This window comes from Melozone crissalis, unplaced genomic scaffold, assembly GCF_028551555.1.
Source record: "Melozone crissalis strain CALT ecotype California unplaced genomic scaffold, PUWL_Pcris_2 ptg000016l_1, whole genome shotgun sequence".
Taxonomy (NCBI): domain Eukaryota; kingdom Metazoa; phylum Chordata; class Aves; order Passeriformes; family Passerellidae; genus Melozone; species Melozone crissalis.
In genome coordinates this window covers 14,520,615-14,536,591 of record NW_026535794.1, presented here as the reverse complement: position 1 = coordinate 14,536,591, position 15,977 = coordinate 14,520,615, and the positions used below count along the sequence as shown (strand labels likewise).

At 37.2% G+C, this 15,977-nt stretch overlaps 1 protein-coding gene across 10 annotated transcripts in view; it reads right to left on the bottom strand.

The window, feature by feature from the left end:
* The window catches only part of PARD3 (par-3 family cell polarity regulator), a 445,695-nt gene that overhangs the window by 15,561 nt on the left and 414,157 nt on the right, over positions 1-15,977 (bottom strand). The gene's annotated exons all lie outside the window — the stretch shown is intronic.

Sequence of the window (15,977 nt, the reverse complement as noted above, 5' to 3'; positions counted from 1 at the left end):
GTTGTTTGTCTAATAAAGAAGTTTCAGATGTTGCAAGGACAAGACAAAGAATATTCCTAAAAATTATCATAAGCTGTTGGCACCTTTTCAGTATTCGTCACTCCTAGAGAATGAAGAAAAATAGATATAGTAGTGTCAGACTTAACATAAAGGGAAATTAAAAGTCCTAATCATCTCTACTACTGAATAAACAAGAAAGATACTTTCCCCCCCGATCAATAAACTGTATTACTATCCGATCTTTATTCACATCAAATTAATTACAGTGTCTGGAGGCTCTACCTATATAAAATTTGGTTATTTTCCCCAGTCAATAAGAGCCTGTCATCCCTTAGTTCTGTTTTTAACAAGTCTTTTAAATTGATCAGTCTGAAAGCATTAAAAGGCTTGGGGGCCACTAAAAAGCCATCCATTTGACAGGGCCGCAGGCAGGAATGGATCTGGGCAGTAGATGAGAGCTGGCTTCACTTGGCCCCACAGACACTGGTGGCTGGGGAGGGCCCAGTCCCAGAGGTACTGATACAAACCAGCACACCCAGGACCTTCAATCCTTCAAAAACATCAATTTTTCCACAACACCCAGAAATCCACGCTCCATGGTGCAGGTGTACATGAAACCATGTGCATGTAATGAAATATGCACAGGAATGGCTTATTTCATGGAGAAGGGGGAAAGTGGGTATTTATTAATCTTGTTGACATTTTTCCAGCTGTGCAGCTCCCACCTGACCCTACAACCCCGCTCTTTCAAACACGTTAATGTGGGAGCCACAGAAAGCCTGACAAACAAATATGCTATATCACGACTAACCAGAAGCATTTTCACCTATTCTTGTGGGCTTCTTGTGCCCTGCATTTCATTGTTTATTTCAAAAGAGCTGATGAGGAATGGACATCTATTACTTTGTTTCAAAAGAGAAATCTGCAGGGAGACAATGGAAAGCAATTCCATAGATTTCCTTTCTTAGACACAGGGTACAATAAAACACAGTGAATTTATATCCTGTATCTCATTTTGTATGAAAAGAGACAATTCTAGAGCCCATTTGTGACTGTTTTCCATGTCTTTTGGGACTGGTAGGTGCAGGGGATTGGAGGTTGTAGATGTTTGAGACATTACCTCCCACTCTTTTCAGAGCCAATAAATAGAGTTTATCAGTGCTTGGTTGGCCAGACAGAAAAATTAGTATGGTTCTGGCAAAGGCTAATTTTTGAAGTGGTTTGGGTTGATTTATTTTTAAAATTTATTTGAAACCAAAGGCAAAGAAAAGGAAGGAATATAGAGAAGTGTTTTCTTTCATGCTTTTTTAAAACCCAAATGGGAGCTTTAGGAAATGCTTTATTTGTAGGGTAAGTCAATTTCTATGTTCAAATTACCATTTTGAAAAGTACAGTTAAAAGAAAGCTTAATTTAGAACAGGTGGAAATGAAATACTGGTATTTTCAAGATTTCCACTTCATTGTAGGTGTGTTGCTAATTTTATTTCCTTAATTCAACTTCATTTTGTGAAACAGCTTATCTCCATTTACAGTTTTATTTTATGTAAATTTATTCCTTATTGTCAAATTCTGCCTAGCTTTACTATACAACCACTTGTTTTTTTCCCATGCATTGCTATACACTTCACATTTTAAAGGGATTAATCACAATCCAATATAAGACAAGACACTTTTAAATGGTCTGTTAAATGGTCTGTTGATTTTTAAAACTGTTATTGTTAATCCAACAAACAAGTAGTCCACTGCTTTCCCCAGACAGGTGTTTCCTATATGATAAATTGCACTTAAAAAGCAAAAATATAGTAAATACTGAAATCTCAGGCATAAGAATATGTTTGAATGAGAAAAGCCATTGAATTTCTGTGCAAAAATTACTAGAAAAAATGCCATCCATAGACACCTTGTAGTACTCAAGATGATGGGTAAACCATTAGGGTTCCATAACCAAGGTTGTTTCAGATTTTAGGGATCACAGTGCAGAAGTGACACTGAAGCAGTTTACCCAATGGCAGAGAGAAGGTGAACTCCAAAGTACTGCACTAAACCTTGTGCACTATCAGGGTACACTGCACCAGCCCCAGAATGGGCTGCTGGAAGGGTTGTTACGGACCTGAGGGCTTCTGCACATTTTGTGATATTTATTCATTAAAACAACTACCTTATCAGAAGAACAGCAAGAAAATAAATGCATGGTGTCCATGCCATGAAGCCAAAATGTGTCTTTTCCCAAACAGCAAATGCATGAACTTGACACCCTGCAGACACTGCAGAGAGGAGTAACAAAGGACAAGGAGGATCCTGGGATTTATGATCAACTTCTCTCCAGACCTAAGGACTTATTTTAATGCCAAAGAAACCCTTACAAAAGGTGAAAAGAAAAAAGAAGTCATGCTGATTTAAGAAAAGTTATTCAAACTTATTAAAGGTTTGATAATGGCAGAGAACATAAATCTTTTAACATAATATTTCTATTTTATCTGAAAAGCAAGAGACATGACTCAGATTTAGAAAATTGCAAAAGAAGTGAATTATAGAAAGAACTATTTCACAGAAGAAAAAAGAACAAAATTAGAAAAAAAGGCATTTCTGTATCTCGTCAAATTTCTTTGAGCTCAAAAAGTCTCTAAGAAATATAAAGTGAGATAAGTCAGTGGGTTAATAATACTAAAAAATTAAATATTTTTATTTAGAAGAGGAAAAGGCAGACAGCTAAGGAGGCGCTAAGATACATTTCTTTAAAGATTATTTGAGGGCTTAGACTATATCTTCGATTCACCTCCTTTGGTTTCCATTTTAATTTCAAACTTGTTCTGATTCTCTAGGCAAAATTACAGCTGCCTTAATCTTCTCACCACTGAGGGCTTGCACATCTTTGTCCTGGCCTGTCATGCTGTCACCTCTGTTTTTTTCTGATTTTCTTCATCCAGTTACTCTTATCATCAGTGCTTTCTTTGCTGGTTTTTATGTCTCCCACTGCACTCCCTCTGCACTCAGGGAACACTTGGTACACCCACTTGGTATCTCATTCAACTCACAATTAGTACTTCTAGAAGGAGGAAAATGTAAAAATCATAATCCCTAGGGAAAACTGTCACCAATAAAATTTTGGAGTCAACAGTGCAAATCTAACTTTATTCCTTTTCAGATCCCAAGATGTTCTGCTTTATCTAAAAATCTTTATGCAAGTCACATAATTATCCCTTGGGGCAGAGCTAAACAAATTATATCCCATGTGAAGTGTCCTTAGCCAGTCTAAAGCAAAATAAATTTTGATTTATTGGATTAATTGACCCAAGAAAGATAGGGTCATATCAATTGACTACTAGGATGCAGGCTGCAGGTGTTCTTGCTACTTAAATTCCCATTGTGGGTGTATGGGGAAAGTCCTCAAAAGTTCAATTAAATGTACCGTGTTTTGTTTGTGTCCTTCATTCAAATGCACTGAAGATCTGAAGGCAGATCCACCTCAAAGAATTGAGGACTACTAGCAGGAAGGAAGGAGCTTACCTTGAAATATATCCAACGTTTATTGAAGATTTAACCTATGCTAGCTTTAAAATTTTTAGCAAAACTGGAATTACAACTCTATAGTAACCACAGCTTGCCCAGACAGCCTATCCTTATGCCTACTTAATAACAGGATGGCTGTGCATTTACAGAAGACAATTAGCACCTCCTAGCATCAGATACCAGTGATGTTCTTCTATCAAAGTGCTCTCAACGTTAAATGTTCTTAAAATAAATAAAATTCAAGGAAAGGCTTTTAGGGCCAAAGTTTACTCGGGTTGCAAAGCATCTGTGCTTTCTTGTATCACAGCTCTACTTGGCACCCCATTGCCTTCCATCTGCAGATGGCACATTTCACAATCAGTTGTTTTTTTGAGTGCTGCTTCAAAACACACCACCAGCAGCACAGACTAAAAATGCAATGGTAAGCAAGACTCAGATAGGCCAGGGCTGTCATATATTTCCAGGAACAAGCAGTTGCAGCAATGGCCATCAGGGTCTCAGATCATTAAGCAATGTCTCAGTGTGATGTCATGCACTGATGTGCAGAGCTGTATTCCTTTCAAAACAGTCAGATTTTCAGTGTGATAAAGTAGATACAAACATACCACTGAACAGGGATGACTGAAGCTTTGGAAAAAAATTTATTGGCCTGAAAAAGCATGGAAAAGGGTCTTAACAACACCACCAGGCAGTTGCAACTTGGCTAGAATAACCAAAAGGTTAGTAAACAAACAGTGTTCTTTACACCTTGAAATCTTCTCTCACACAGTTGAGCTGCCGGGGCCTCGCCGGCCTGAGCAGCTGCTTAGATCTCTGGATAGCAGCAATAAAACACAGATGGGTTCTTATCTGCTTCAAGCTGGCAAATAAATATCACCCATTTGTATGATATAAATTTCATTTGAACAGATTATCTCTGTCATATTAAAAATTAAGGTCTGAATTTGTATCTACCTCTGTTTACACACAGAGAAGAGCAGGAAACAAATTTATTTCCATCACATTGAGGATTGGCAATGTGGCCACACCATGGCTGGTGGCACACATCCTCACCAAAGTACACGACTAACTGAATGCCTACAAAACTGGCCCTTTTCTTCATCACTTAAGCAAGATGAAACAGCCCAACGAAAGCAGAGTGGTGATAATCTAATATAAAAACTTCTGCTACATTTACTGGAACTCGAGCACCCTCTCTCCACAGTGCTTAACCCCAAGCAGATGGATTTGTCTGTTTCAGATGGCCCTTGAGGGTGAATAAGCAGAAACTGTCAGGTTATTTCAAAAAGTCATGGACATAAAATAAAATGAAAGTGTGCCCTTTACCAGCCTTGAAGTTACCAGCACGTCCCAATGCACAGCCTGCTGGTTTGCTCACTTGAAGCAGATTTGTTAATCATCAGTGACACAGATGACTGTGCCCACAGAGCGCAGGCGATGAGGGCTGAGCAGCAGCACAGTTTGTACTCTCTCCTTCCTGCCACCAGCTTGCCTGAGCAGGTTGGTCTTTTCCTATTTTGTTCTGTGGTTTATTTTTTGACATCTAAATGCCACTTCTCAGGCTTTAGTTAGAGTAACCGATTTGGCTGGTCCTCTCCTTCCATTGTGCCCTACATATGGTCCTTTCCTGAGACATCAGATTTTTCATGAACACATGGATATTAACCCATCCAGACACGGTACACAAACAGGAGCAACCATGGACAGTGCCCTATAAAAGAGCTGTTACATGATTACAGAATTGCTATAGTCATCCGAGAAAAAAAATTAGCTGGGCAAGAGATCAAATTTGTTAGACTACAAATGTACCGTGGTTGTAACCTGTAAAGAGGCATAAAAAGCCCTATTCCATACTAATTTTGTTTTTCTTAACTGTCAAAGAATTTATTGGGAATAAGGCATAAAAAGGTAGAGGAGAGGTGTTAAAAACAAAAAAATGTATGAATTACAAAACTGCAAATAAAAATAGTTTCTCTGCACAAGCTTCATTAAGTTTTATCAGCTAGTATCTTGGGTTTTTACACTCAAACCACAGGTCATAAATTCACAGTAAATCCCCCATATGTTCACCAAACACCTGAATTAAATTCCTCTTCTAGTTGTAAGAAACAAAATGTGCAGCTCAAATTAATTATGCATGCAAAGTTAGTTTCTAACAAGGGCAGCTTCTTGCATGCTGAAGGGTATACATTCTACCAGAATCTTTTCCCCCAGATCTCTTTCAGTTTTGGCTTATTCCTACTGTTCACCCAGTTATAAAACTCATCCTCTTTTGCCATTTTGTATTTGCTAAAAGAACACTGAGCATTATATACCCTTTAAAGTCAGGAGATTTTAAAGGCAACTAAATTCAGGGATTGGCTTAATGTGACAGGCAAGATATAGCATGTTACCTTTACACATACCTACACACTTCAGCATAGTAATTCCATCAAAACAGGATTTAAACTTCAGGATTTATGTCAATACGTATGCATGTGAAATCAGCTCATTGGGAATTTTAGTGTCATTCCAGTTTACCTTCACAGTGGAAGTTCATCAACTGCAATACCATGAAGTACATAAGTCTCCAATGCACTCACTTTCTTCTTCAGTGAATAAAATTAATTTCCAAATTTTGACATTGTGTTTTGATGAGCATTTTACACAGTTTCAACAGAGGAAATAATTAAAAATTAAAAAGATACACCTCTCTTCTCCAGGTTGAGAAGGTAAGTAACCTCAAATGCTCGAAATCCAGCACTTGCTTTGGATGTGATGGCCATAAACAACGTGGAGAGGTGGGGCTGATGGGGAGGTCACTTCACCATGACAGTCTCTCCAAACTTTCCAGACTAGATTTCACTTTGAGTCCCTCTGTGGCCCTTCTGTAGCAGGGCCATCATTTTACAACCAGTGAAATACGAAGAATGCACCCAAGACCCTTTTTATTGCCACCATCACTCTTCCTTATTAGCCTGTCAGAGCCTGCACACCGGAGACTGAAATCCAGTCCTACTTTTCAGTGGAATTCTTCTACTAAAAGGAAAAGCAGAGATTTTAGGAGCTTGCTATAAACATCTGAAAACAGACACTCAGCTACTGGGTTATCACACAGTCTAAGCCTTTCTTTAGAGCTGTTAGATTTTGCACATTGAAGCCAAGCCAATTTTCAGCCACATACAACTTGTTACAGCTGTTCTCATAGGGTATTGCACTTTCTGAGTTAGGAAAAAAAAAAACAAAACAAAAAGGAAAAGAAAAAAGAGAATGCCACAAAACCTAAAAGTAAATACAAGTCATCTCATTGTGAATTTCTTATGAGTATGTTAAAGAAATAGCAGAAATGCACAGGGAAATATTTAATAAATCATGAAAAAAAGAAAACTAAAAAAATACTAGCGATCAAGCAAGGGAGAAATTTGCAGGTTTGATTCCAAATGAAATACAAAATTACTTCAAAGTCAGATGGTGAGAAATGGGCTCTGACCTAAGAATCTTCCTGTCCTAATTGGAACAGACAGAGATGGCTCCAGTGCTGCTAGGTCTGATGAACACCCACAATTAGACAGCACAGGCTATCCTGTGCCAATGTGAGAGCTGCCTGGCACAGCAAGACAAAGACATTTAACAAAGACCACAGAGAAGAAATCCCCTCCTGGACCCAGCTGGCCATTCCTGTGCCAGCAGAAGGGATCATCCAGAAGATCCCTTGCAGGCTCCAGGCCATGGCAGCCTTTGTTTCCATTTAAGCTAATCCAGCTGCTTTGCTAGAAGCTCTTTAGGGAGAGCTCCCTCTGATCTCTCAGGATGAGACAGGGGGCAGAACCCTTCAGCAGAGGGGCAGCAGAAGCAGCCAGGGAGCAGTCACTTGTTAAAGCACAGCAGGATTTGCAAAAAGGAACATCTGTCCGTGGCCAGCACCACCTGTGAGGTGTGAATGCAGTGATGTGGGGACAGCCCAGCCCCCTCCACTCATCTCACCCCACTCAGCTCCTGCTCTGTGCTGACACCGAGCTCTAAAATCTGCCTCCCAACAATGCTGGGTCTAGCAACACTAAAAAATAGAAAAAAAAAATCCTGATTGCACCATTTGAAGGACAAACCAAGAGTGATATTCAAATTATCCAAATTATTCAAATTTTTCCAATTTGAAAACAGATTTGGAAAAAAAGGTTTATTTAAATAATGCATAATTTAAAAATATAGTGTAAGTGGTGAAATTTAGCTCTGCTTCAATGCAAAAGTTCACTTTAAAAGTATTTAGATCTTGCTTAATGCATTGACATAAGTTATACTGGAAACTCAAAAAATATATTATGTTGTTTATTTCTCTTTAATTAGAGAAAACACTTAGTACCAGGGTGTTGCAACTAACAAAACAAAATAGAATGTTTTTGACTCTTGTGAACACTTGCCCTTAATAAAAATGACATCTTGTTTTAAAGTATTCCTTAAACTACAGTATTAAGCAATACATTGCTAGACAAACACTGACCTATGGACTAAGACATCTCTTTAAAAAGCCTGAACATTTAAAAAGATAATGCATTACACCAAGTTCACACGTCTTGCCCTGTCCTTACCAGCCTCTTACATAATTATAGTACAATTTTTTCTGTACTTTGACAGAGGGGCAATTGCATTATAAATCTTCAAATAATATTTTGATTGATTTTACATTATATCTTACTTTAACTATAGGCTAATTTCAAACTGCAGAATGAGAAACTGTCCATTATAAACAAACAAACAAAAATGACTTGGCCTAAGGATACCAAATCTATGTGAAAGTTGAGGAGACTTGCTTTGCTAGGAGTAGATCAGAAATGATATAAAACACAGAAAATTGTGGGATCATCGTTTTATTTTCCAAACTAGATAAATTGCAATCTGTAAATAAACTTTAAATCAGAAGTTACTGTTAAGCATTTCATCATTCAGTGCCTGTGCACACAATATGAATCAACCAACAAAAAATAAAATCAAAGCTAAGACTGATTACTTGAATTGATGCCTAAATTCACCCGACTGTTGCCTTCTTCTGAAGTTTATCACTAAGATTTACACTGATTAGCATAAAAACTAATTAGGATTTTTAAATTAATTATATACATATGGAGAATAGAAACAAATCTCAGACTTATACCTTCCAAAACAAATGATTTCTGGATAAATCCTTTCAGCATTTTACTTTAAAAATGAAGATTTTAGTAAATAGATGTTTTAATCATGGTTTATCACCACACTATCTTGATTGACTTTAAAAACTATAAATTGCTGTGAAATTACGGTTGCATTAAAAAAAAATAATCAACTCCAGATAAGGACAGAAAAAAACAGCAATTACCTTTTATTCAAAAACTCCCTTGGTTATTTAGTGAGTTAGGCGGAACTCAACTTTTACTACTTGAGATATTTTCAAGTTATTTCACTTAATTTTCCTCTTGGAAATGCTAAATATGCCTTTTCCTCAGGAATTCTTTTTCTTATGCATTTTGCAGGATGCCCAGTAATTGCTGAGGGTCTTGCTATGCTTTGAAACACTGGATTAGAAATCCTGAATTCTAATATTTCCTGCCATTGGCTGTTTAGTCTTAACCCAAGTGCAGATTTCAGAAGCATCTATCTCTCATACTAAAGACAAAATACAACATTTACTTGTAACTTCCATATTTTGCCAAGACAATTAGCCTGATAAAGGTTATAGTAAAGCTAATTTATTTACCAGAAGGCAAGATGCAATTTTTTGCAACCAACTGCAATCATTTAAAAGGCAAGAATGTAATTCAAACTAGTCAGCTGGACCCTTTCTCTGGGAAATACAGAGAAATAAGTTATTCCAGAGGGCAATCACAGTACTTGTCTTTGGAAGCAACTATTACTCTCAAGAGCTCATTACTTTTTTCACTGACAAAGAAGAGTAGAGGGACAAGCTCAAGATAGTTTTAGACAATTATATTAGGGCAGATGAATCCACTCTAGATGGTTAAATTGTGCCTAAGGTAGGTGGAAAATGAATCATCCTAAGAAATCTGGTACTAGGAATGCCTGGTAGGAGGTGATGGTCAACTGGCATAGCAGTAAAACACTTTAATATTTTGGCAGAAAAACTCATTAGAACAAAATCAAGTTGCTCAGCCTCTCTGTGTTCGCATTCACATAAACACACATGGGCAAAACTTTTTATAAAGCCTTGTATAAAGTTCATACAATAAACAGATCTCATTTACTTCAGTATAATTTTAAGGGCTCTTTACAGAGAACACGATGCTATAGTTTGTAATACTCTTTTATGGAGAAAAAAAAAGCGCCTTAAATTTCTTAGTTTCTGAAGCATATAGAAGTGTATAGGCATGCCTGAGATAAGCCAAGGACTGCAACACAACAGTTTTTGTGGTCAAGGTCTCATCAGTGTGACTAATTTGTATCTTAACTTTTACATTACTTCAGTAAATGCTATGCAAATGTTATAACATTTTCTTGGGTAACATAATTGCCACATGCTTTTTAGTAAACAGGAAGAAATGAAACATACATACTAAGTAATTCCACTTAGAACATCAAATTTATTTTGCATGATATTGGCAGTACATTACAAAGTTAAAATAGTATTATTTCTCGTTGTTATTCTTGTAGTCTTAGGTTGATAACGTTTCATTTTGACACCATAATGGTGTCTCTGGGGATTTTGATGACAATGTGTTTTGACATCCTGTTAAAAATATATCCAAACTGATATCACTTTATTTTGTCATCATTACCTAGCTGGATTTCTAAGATACTGCTTTTTCCTGACACCTTTAATCAGAAAGATTTCAGTCCAAGTGGCAAGTGCCAAAAAAAAAAAGTTTTGCAGATATCAAACATGACTGTGTAGCACACACTACTGCTGCTCAAACTTGCACCGGCCAGAGGTCCCAAAATGTAACAGACTAGTCACACAGCACAGGCCCTCAGATCATAAAACATGAAAATGCCTTTTCTTCTACAGCAGGATAATAAATGTAATAAATTGTGCTGTAATTCTATTTCAGACACTGGAGGCAGGAGGCCCAGCAGCACAAACCAGAACCTTCTGCTGCCGCTGAGCGTCTGACGCGCACTCGCTTCTTGGGCCCGCTATGGAAACCAGAAATATTTCCTGAACGCTATTAAAAAAGTGAGACTTCTAATTCGTGAGCTTTGCTGAAATGGAAATTGCTACATATGTGATTCTAACTAAAGAACAGCAAAGCCAGTTCCTGTACAGAGCTCTAAAATGCATCTCTGGGCTACAGCTTTAGCTAGTGCAAACCCATCTAGACCCACTGAATCCAACAGAGCTTTCAGAATTTATGGACATGTGAAGATCTAACCAAGGCTTTGGGGGGAGAAATAAGGAATAATTTTTAGCTCTAAGCTTCTTGTTACCAGCATGAAATTCAGGGATTAATTCTGAAACAATTTGCTATAGAAATTACCTGGTATGCTATCCCTGGCTGCCAGAAAGATGCACATCATACCAATTGGAACATGTCCACTTACAGCTATATCACTCAGTTTCTTCTTTTTATTATTTACTATTTCTTCATTCTTTCTCTACAATGAATTACAGAGCAACTCCAGGGAAATCAACACATTACATGTACTGAGAAGTATATTTATTCAGCACAGCAGCTCAAGTCCTACTTACTAAAATGATTGCTGATAAAATCTCGAATTTTAAGCATTAATGCATAAGATTTTACTGCCATTCAAATCTGATCAAAGAGATTAAAGAACTTTTTCTTTTCCCTGCACTCTCCTAAACCATAATACTTAACAGAAATTGCTTGTATTATCTTATTTCAGAGAGCAGGCTAGAGCTGAGACAATCCCTTGATCCCAGTTCATGAATAAAGCATTTAATGGACTGCACTTGTCAAAGGACACACTAAGCATTTGATCTATACAGTAAACAAATATCTATGAAAAGCAACCCCCCAAAACAAAAAAAAATTGCCATTGCAACTCATTATTTAAGATATTTTCCTTTCTTGCTCTCTTATTTCAGGATTGAGACTCTGAAGGCATTGATGGGATGACACACTTGCAGTGAAATAAAAACAGAATTTTTCAAACAACTGTTGGCAACAATTTATATTCCATGGAAAGAGCTAATCAGGCCACCTATAGTTCATATGCAACCACTCTCCAATAGAAGGAATTAATTGTTACAACACCAGAAAATGTATAATTAAAGAAGTTACAGAAGGCTAAGTTGTATCCTGACATTCCAACACTCTCCACATCTTTTTTAGAGTTTCCTTTGGGTATTTCCAGCAAAGGAGAACTTCTGCCAGCAGAAGAAAATTAGACTACAGAACTGTGAGGCTACATGACTATGAACTCAACTGACCTGAGGAATTTGACACATACCTACAAAATGCTCTTTTGTGCCCTCAAAAGACAAGATAAAATATTATAAGCAAGTAACTGTAGCTATTACCATAAGCAATACTGCACAGCCAGTTCCATTTAATACAAATTATAGACTTGTTTCCACTGGCTTTGACCATTCTTCACTAGGCAAAATCCTAGTAGGCTGAAATGTCTGAGAGGCACATATACAAGACTATATCAATTTTAAGAAATACATTTATTTTAAAAAGGTATTAAAACCATTTTTTCTACTACATTTTTTCTACCTCAATTTTAAAACTCAGTGCAGCTTCTTCAATTATCTTAAAAAATAAGAATTGCAATTAATATCTTAAAATTATTTTTTCAATAAAATGAGGGTTATTAATGCAATGAGCTGTTAAATGACAGACTAATGAAACATCATCACAAAAATGCACTGGTATTTAAGATTAATCTTGGAAATAAGCTCATAATGTAGTACTGACTTTGTAATTCAAGGGTTATATTGTAACAGGTCACACTATTTTTTTAACATATGTGACTGCCATGATCCTGTAAAGAGAGAAGCAGTACCAGACATTGTACATCACTTGTGTAAGCTCCAGCCTTCTTTACAACTTACTTCTCCCATAAAAATGGTAAGAGAAGCTCCATGAGTATCTATTGGAATTTTCAAAAAGAATTAATGCAAGACATAGCTTCCAGAGAGCAGTTTTTGTTGCTATGCTGCTAGCTCAGATTAATTTCAGTTCCCACGAATTTTTCTATTTGAGCCACACAGTAATTTGCTTTCCAGGGAAACCAAAACCAGGAATTAGTCTATGTAAGGAAAGAATGACAAATATCCTTAGTAAGCAGCACCCACAAAGATCTGACTTTGCTGCACTTTTGCAATTTACTTTTTTTTTTTTTTTGCCAGATTTCTGCATCATTAAGCGTTACTCAAATAGCAGAACCCCTATCTGCAGCAGACACTGCGCAGACTGCCTACAACCAGACCTTAGCCAAAGATTTCACAGTTTAAGAACAGATTTGCTCTTGCACAATGGAGGCACACTCTCATTTGTGAAATGTTCCTTTTCCCCAGAACAAATGCATGCAGTGAGGGCTCAGCTCAGTGACTGACTGACTGCAAAAGGAGCCAAGCTACACAGGACTACCCTGGAGACACCTAAAACCAGATGAATTAGATATTAGAGCAGGCTGCTGAAGTCAGAGTATCTGAATGAGAACTTAGTAATGAGACTTGAAGAAATTCTGTGGGATTTAGGTGTCATCCAAACTAATGGAGAGAGTCACGTCAAAGTTGCTCACTAGGTCAGGAGCTGACTAGCACACAAGATGGTGATGGCATCTACCCTGACTATGAAAAGAGCTGGCAGAAAAAACTGTGAGTGAGCTAGCTACAAAATCATTTTTCCTATGTTGAGGTTGTATAGATACTTTTTACAATCCATCATGACTGATAAAAAGGAGAATCCCTCATGAGACAGTTCAACCCCTCCCTGTCTTCACAGTAGGCAATACTTACTTCAATAGTAAGGCAATACTTACACCCCCCCACACAAGGGAAGGGAGGCCAAGAAGTCACAGCACCTGGGGAATTGACTTCATTTGCACCATTTTTAATGCCACTCTGATTAAGAGACAATGTAGAAGTATAAGCAACTCCAGAAACATTTTTTTAATCAAATGATACTTCCCTTTGTTGTGTACAGCTAAATGCTTCTTTTCCAGCTGTAAAAGCTGGTACTGAGAGAACAATACAACTCTTTAGTTCATGGTACTTAAAACAAACCAAATGGCATGTCATATTGTAGCTGTGGCTCTATTACTAGTGACCAATTCCTGTTGCACTTTTCCAGTTACATCACTCCTAGTAAATTACTTGTACTTGATATAGACCAGGCATAAAATGAGCAGAAAACAAAACTTTGGCCATTTTAATTTAAATTCTCATAATGGCAGGTCAAATTTATGTGAACTCCTTGGTGAATTGGTTCCTTTATTAGTACCCAGTTTAATTCAAATCAGAGTCTTCTACAGAAGATTAATTAAATATTAATCAAAAGTCCAGGGCAGTCTAAGCTTCTGTTCCATTAACCTAAATGTGACTCGACACAGAGCCACAATGCCTTTTCTTCCCCATGCTCTATTTTAAAGAAGGCTTTTAGTTTTTTCCCTGTTATGGTGCAATTCCTTGTAAATGCAGACATAATATTTGCAATGCATGTTTAAAGGTCGTGATTCTTTTTCCCTTTTCCAATTAAAGCTGCTCTTAATCACAATTATGCTTTCAAGAAACAATTAACAGAAGTCAAAACTTTTTTCCATCAATATGTTTAAGAGATGTACAGTGTATACCCTCTATTACCACTGGTGTCACTGAGCTAATTATGTGAGGTTAAGGTTCATCTTCTTGGGTGTAAATTTTGGGTTGAGTTGACACTAAAAAGAAACATCAATTTATTAGGAGATAAAACTTGTTCCACAGTAATGGAACAGCTGTGTATATAAATTTATTGCAGCTTAATGTTCTCACACATAAAGCAATTAGAGCTTTCTGACAGACAGACTTGCTAAGTATAGTGTGGAGCATACAGTAATATGCAGTTACAGGCACAACATACTTAAGAGTGATCATGTATATTCTGCAGAGTAATATCAATTTCTCAAGCCTTCAAACCCTAGATGTGTCCTTAATTAACATGAACGTATGCTTATAACCATGTGAAATTTCCCTTTTCTGGGGAGGAACCTTTTCATGCCGTGTCATTTTACTCAAAGACACCTCTTGTGCTTAATTTGGCTTCTCCTTCTGCAGGAATAGATACAGCCTAGGCCTGGTTCCTTTAGGTGGGCTTAATTGTTTCGAGGCAATAATGCTGTCATGAGATTGCTTAAAAAAAGATCCAAAAGTAAAACCATATACATGGTGTTTGGGATAAGTACTTTTATTTCTGGAACCATAAAATATGAACTCATGGAACAAGCTGTGTTCATCTAGCATCATTTCCTCTCATCATCTGCTCCCAGATAGCTGTAGTTGCCTTCAAATAGATTCCAGGATATTTTTCCTTCCTATCTTTCCTATAGGACAATTATATTTAACTTAAGCTAAGGATTGTGGTTTTAAGCATATTGATCAGCAAGGGTGGCAATGGAAACTGAGCAATATGGAGCAGTTGTGTTCCCAACGAATGGTATTTGATACATTTTTGTAGCATATTGGAAGCTTGAGAAATATTAGATCTTGGACAAGGATACCTGGGTAATTGAGATGATAATCTTCCAGCTGATGGACTAAGTGGTTAGACTAAATGGAGCTTTTCAACAGACAGTCCTGAAAAAAAATCAGAATTTCACTATGTGTAGGGGTACAGACATGTTGGTTTCTACAGGATCAAATTAAGTGACAGGAAGATTATTACTATAAAATAATCATATGGTTTTTTTAAGCTAAGGTTCTCAAAACTGGCTAAGACAACTGCAGTGTGTTTCACTCTTTCTTTGAACTGATATTGAAGTTCTGTTCTCTGAGCTGAATGTTCGTGTCCCAACCTTTGAGCCACAAAGCATTCATGAATTTAGAGTTATCCAAATCAAAGAGCTGAATGTTATTTCCTCTTTCTTTTGTATTCTTTTCTTCAAATGGGCTTGCTTTCAGGAAGATCAGTGCCCTGATCCCTCAGTGAGCTCTACCACAGTCAGGGACACACAAGGTGGGGCAGAGGAAAAGGCAGGAGTATGGCTTTTTCAATGGAAATTTGTCCCTAGGGTGTCCTGCACTCACTGTGTAGAAACACAAGATGTATTTAAATCCTCAGACAGCCTTAAGGAAACCAGGGTAAGGTAGAAGAGAAAGGGTAGAAGAGGAACCTAAGAAAGTATCTCTGCAATGGGAATCTAGAAATCCATTTGGTCACATGAGGAAGACAAATCAGTGGTGAGATGCTCAGAGTGTATTCCTCAAATTGAAACACTAAGAGCTAAAGCAAAAATTTATGAACAAAGAAGATAGGCAGGCATGTACTTTGTACCCATTTTATAGCTCAAAGTGGTTATCCTCTGCCAAAACAGCAGCATGAAACCCCTTCTAAAAA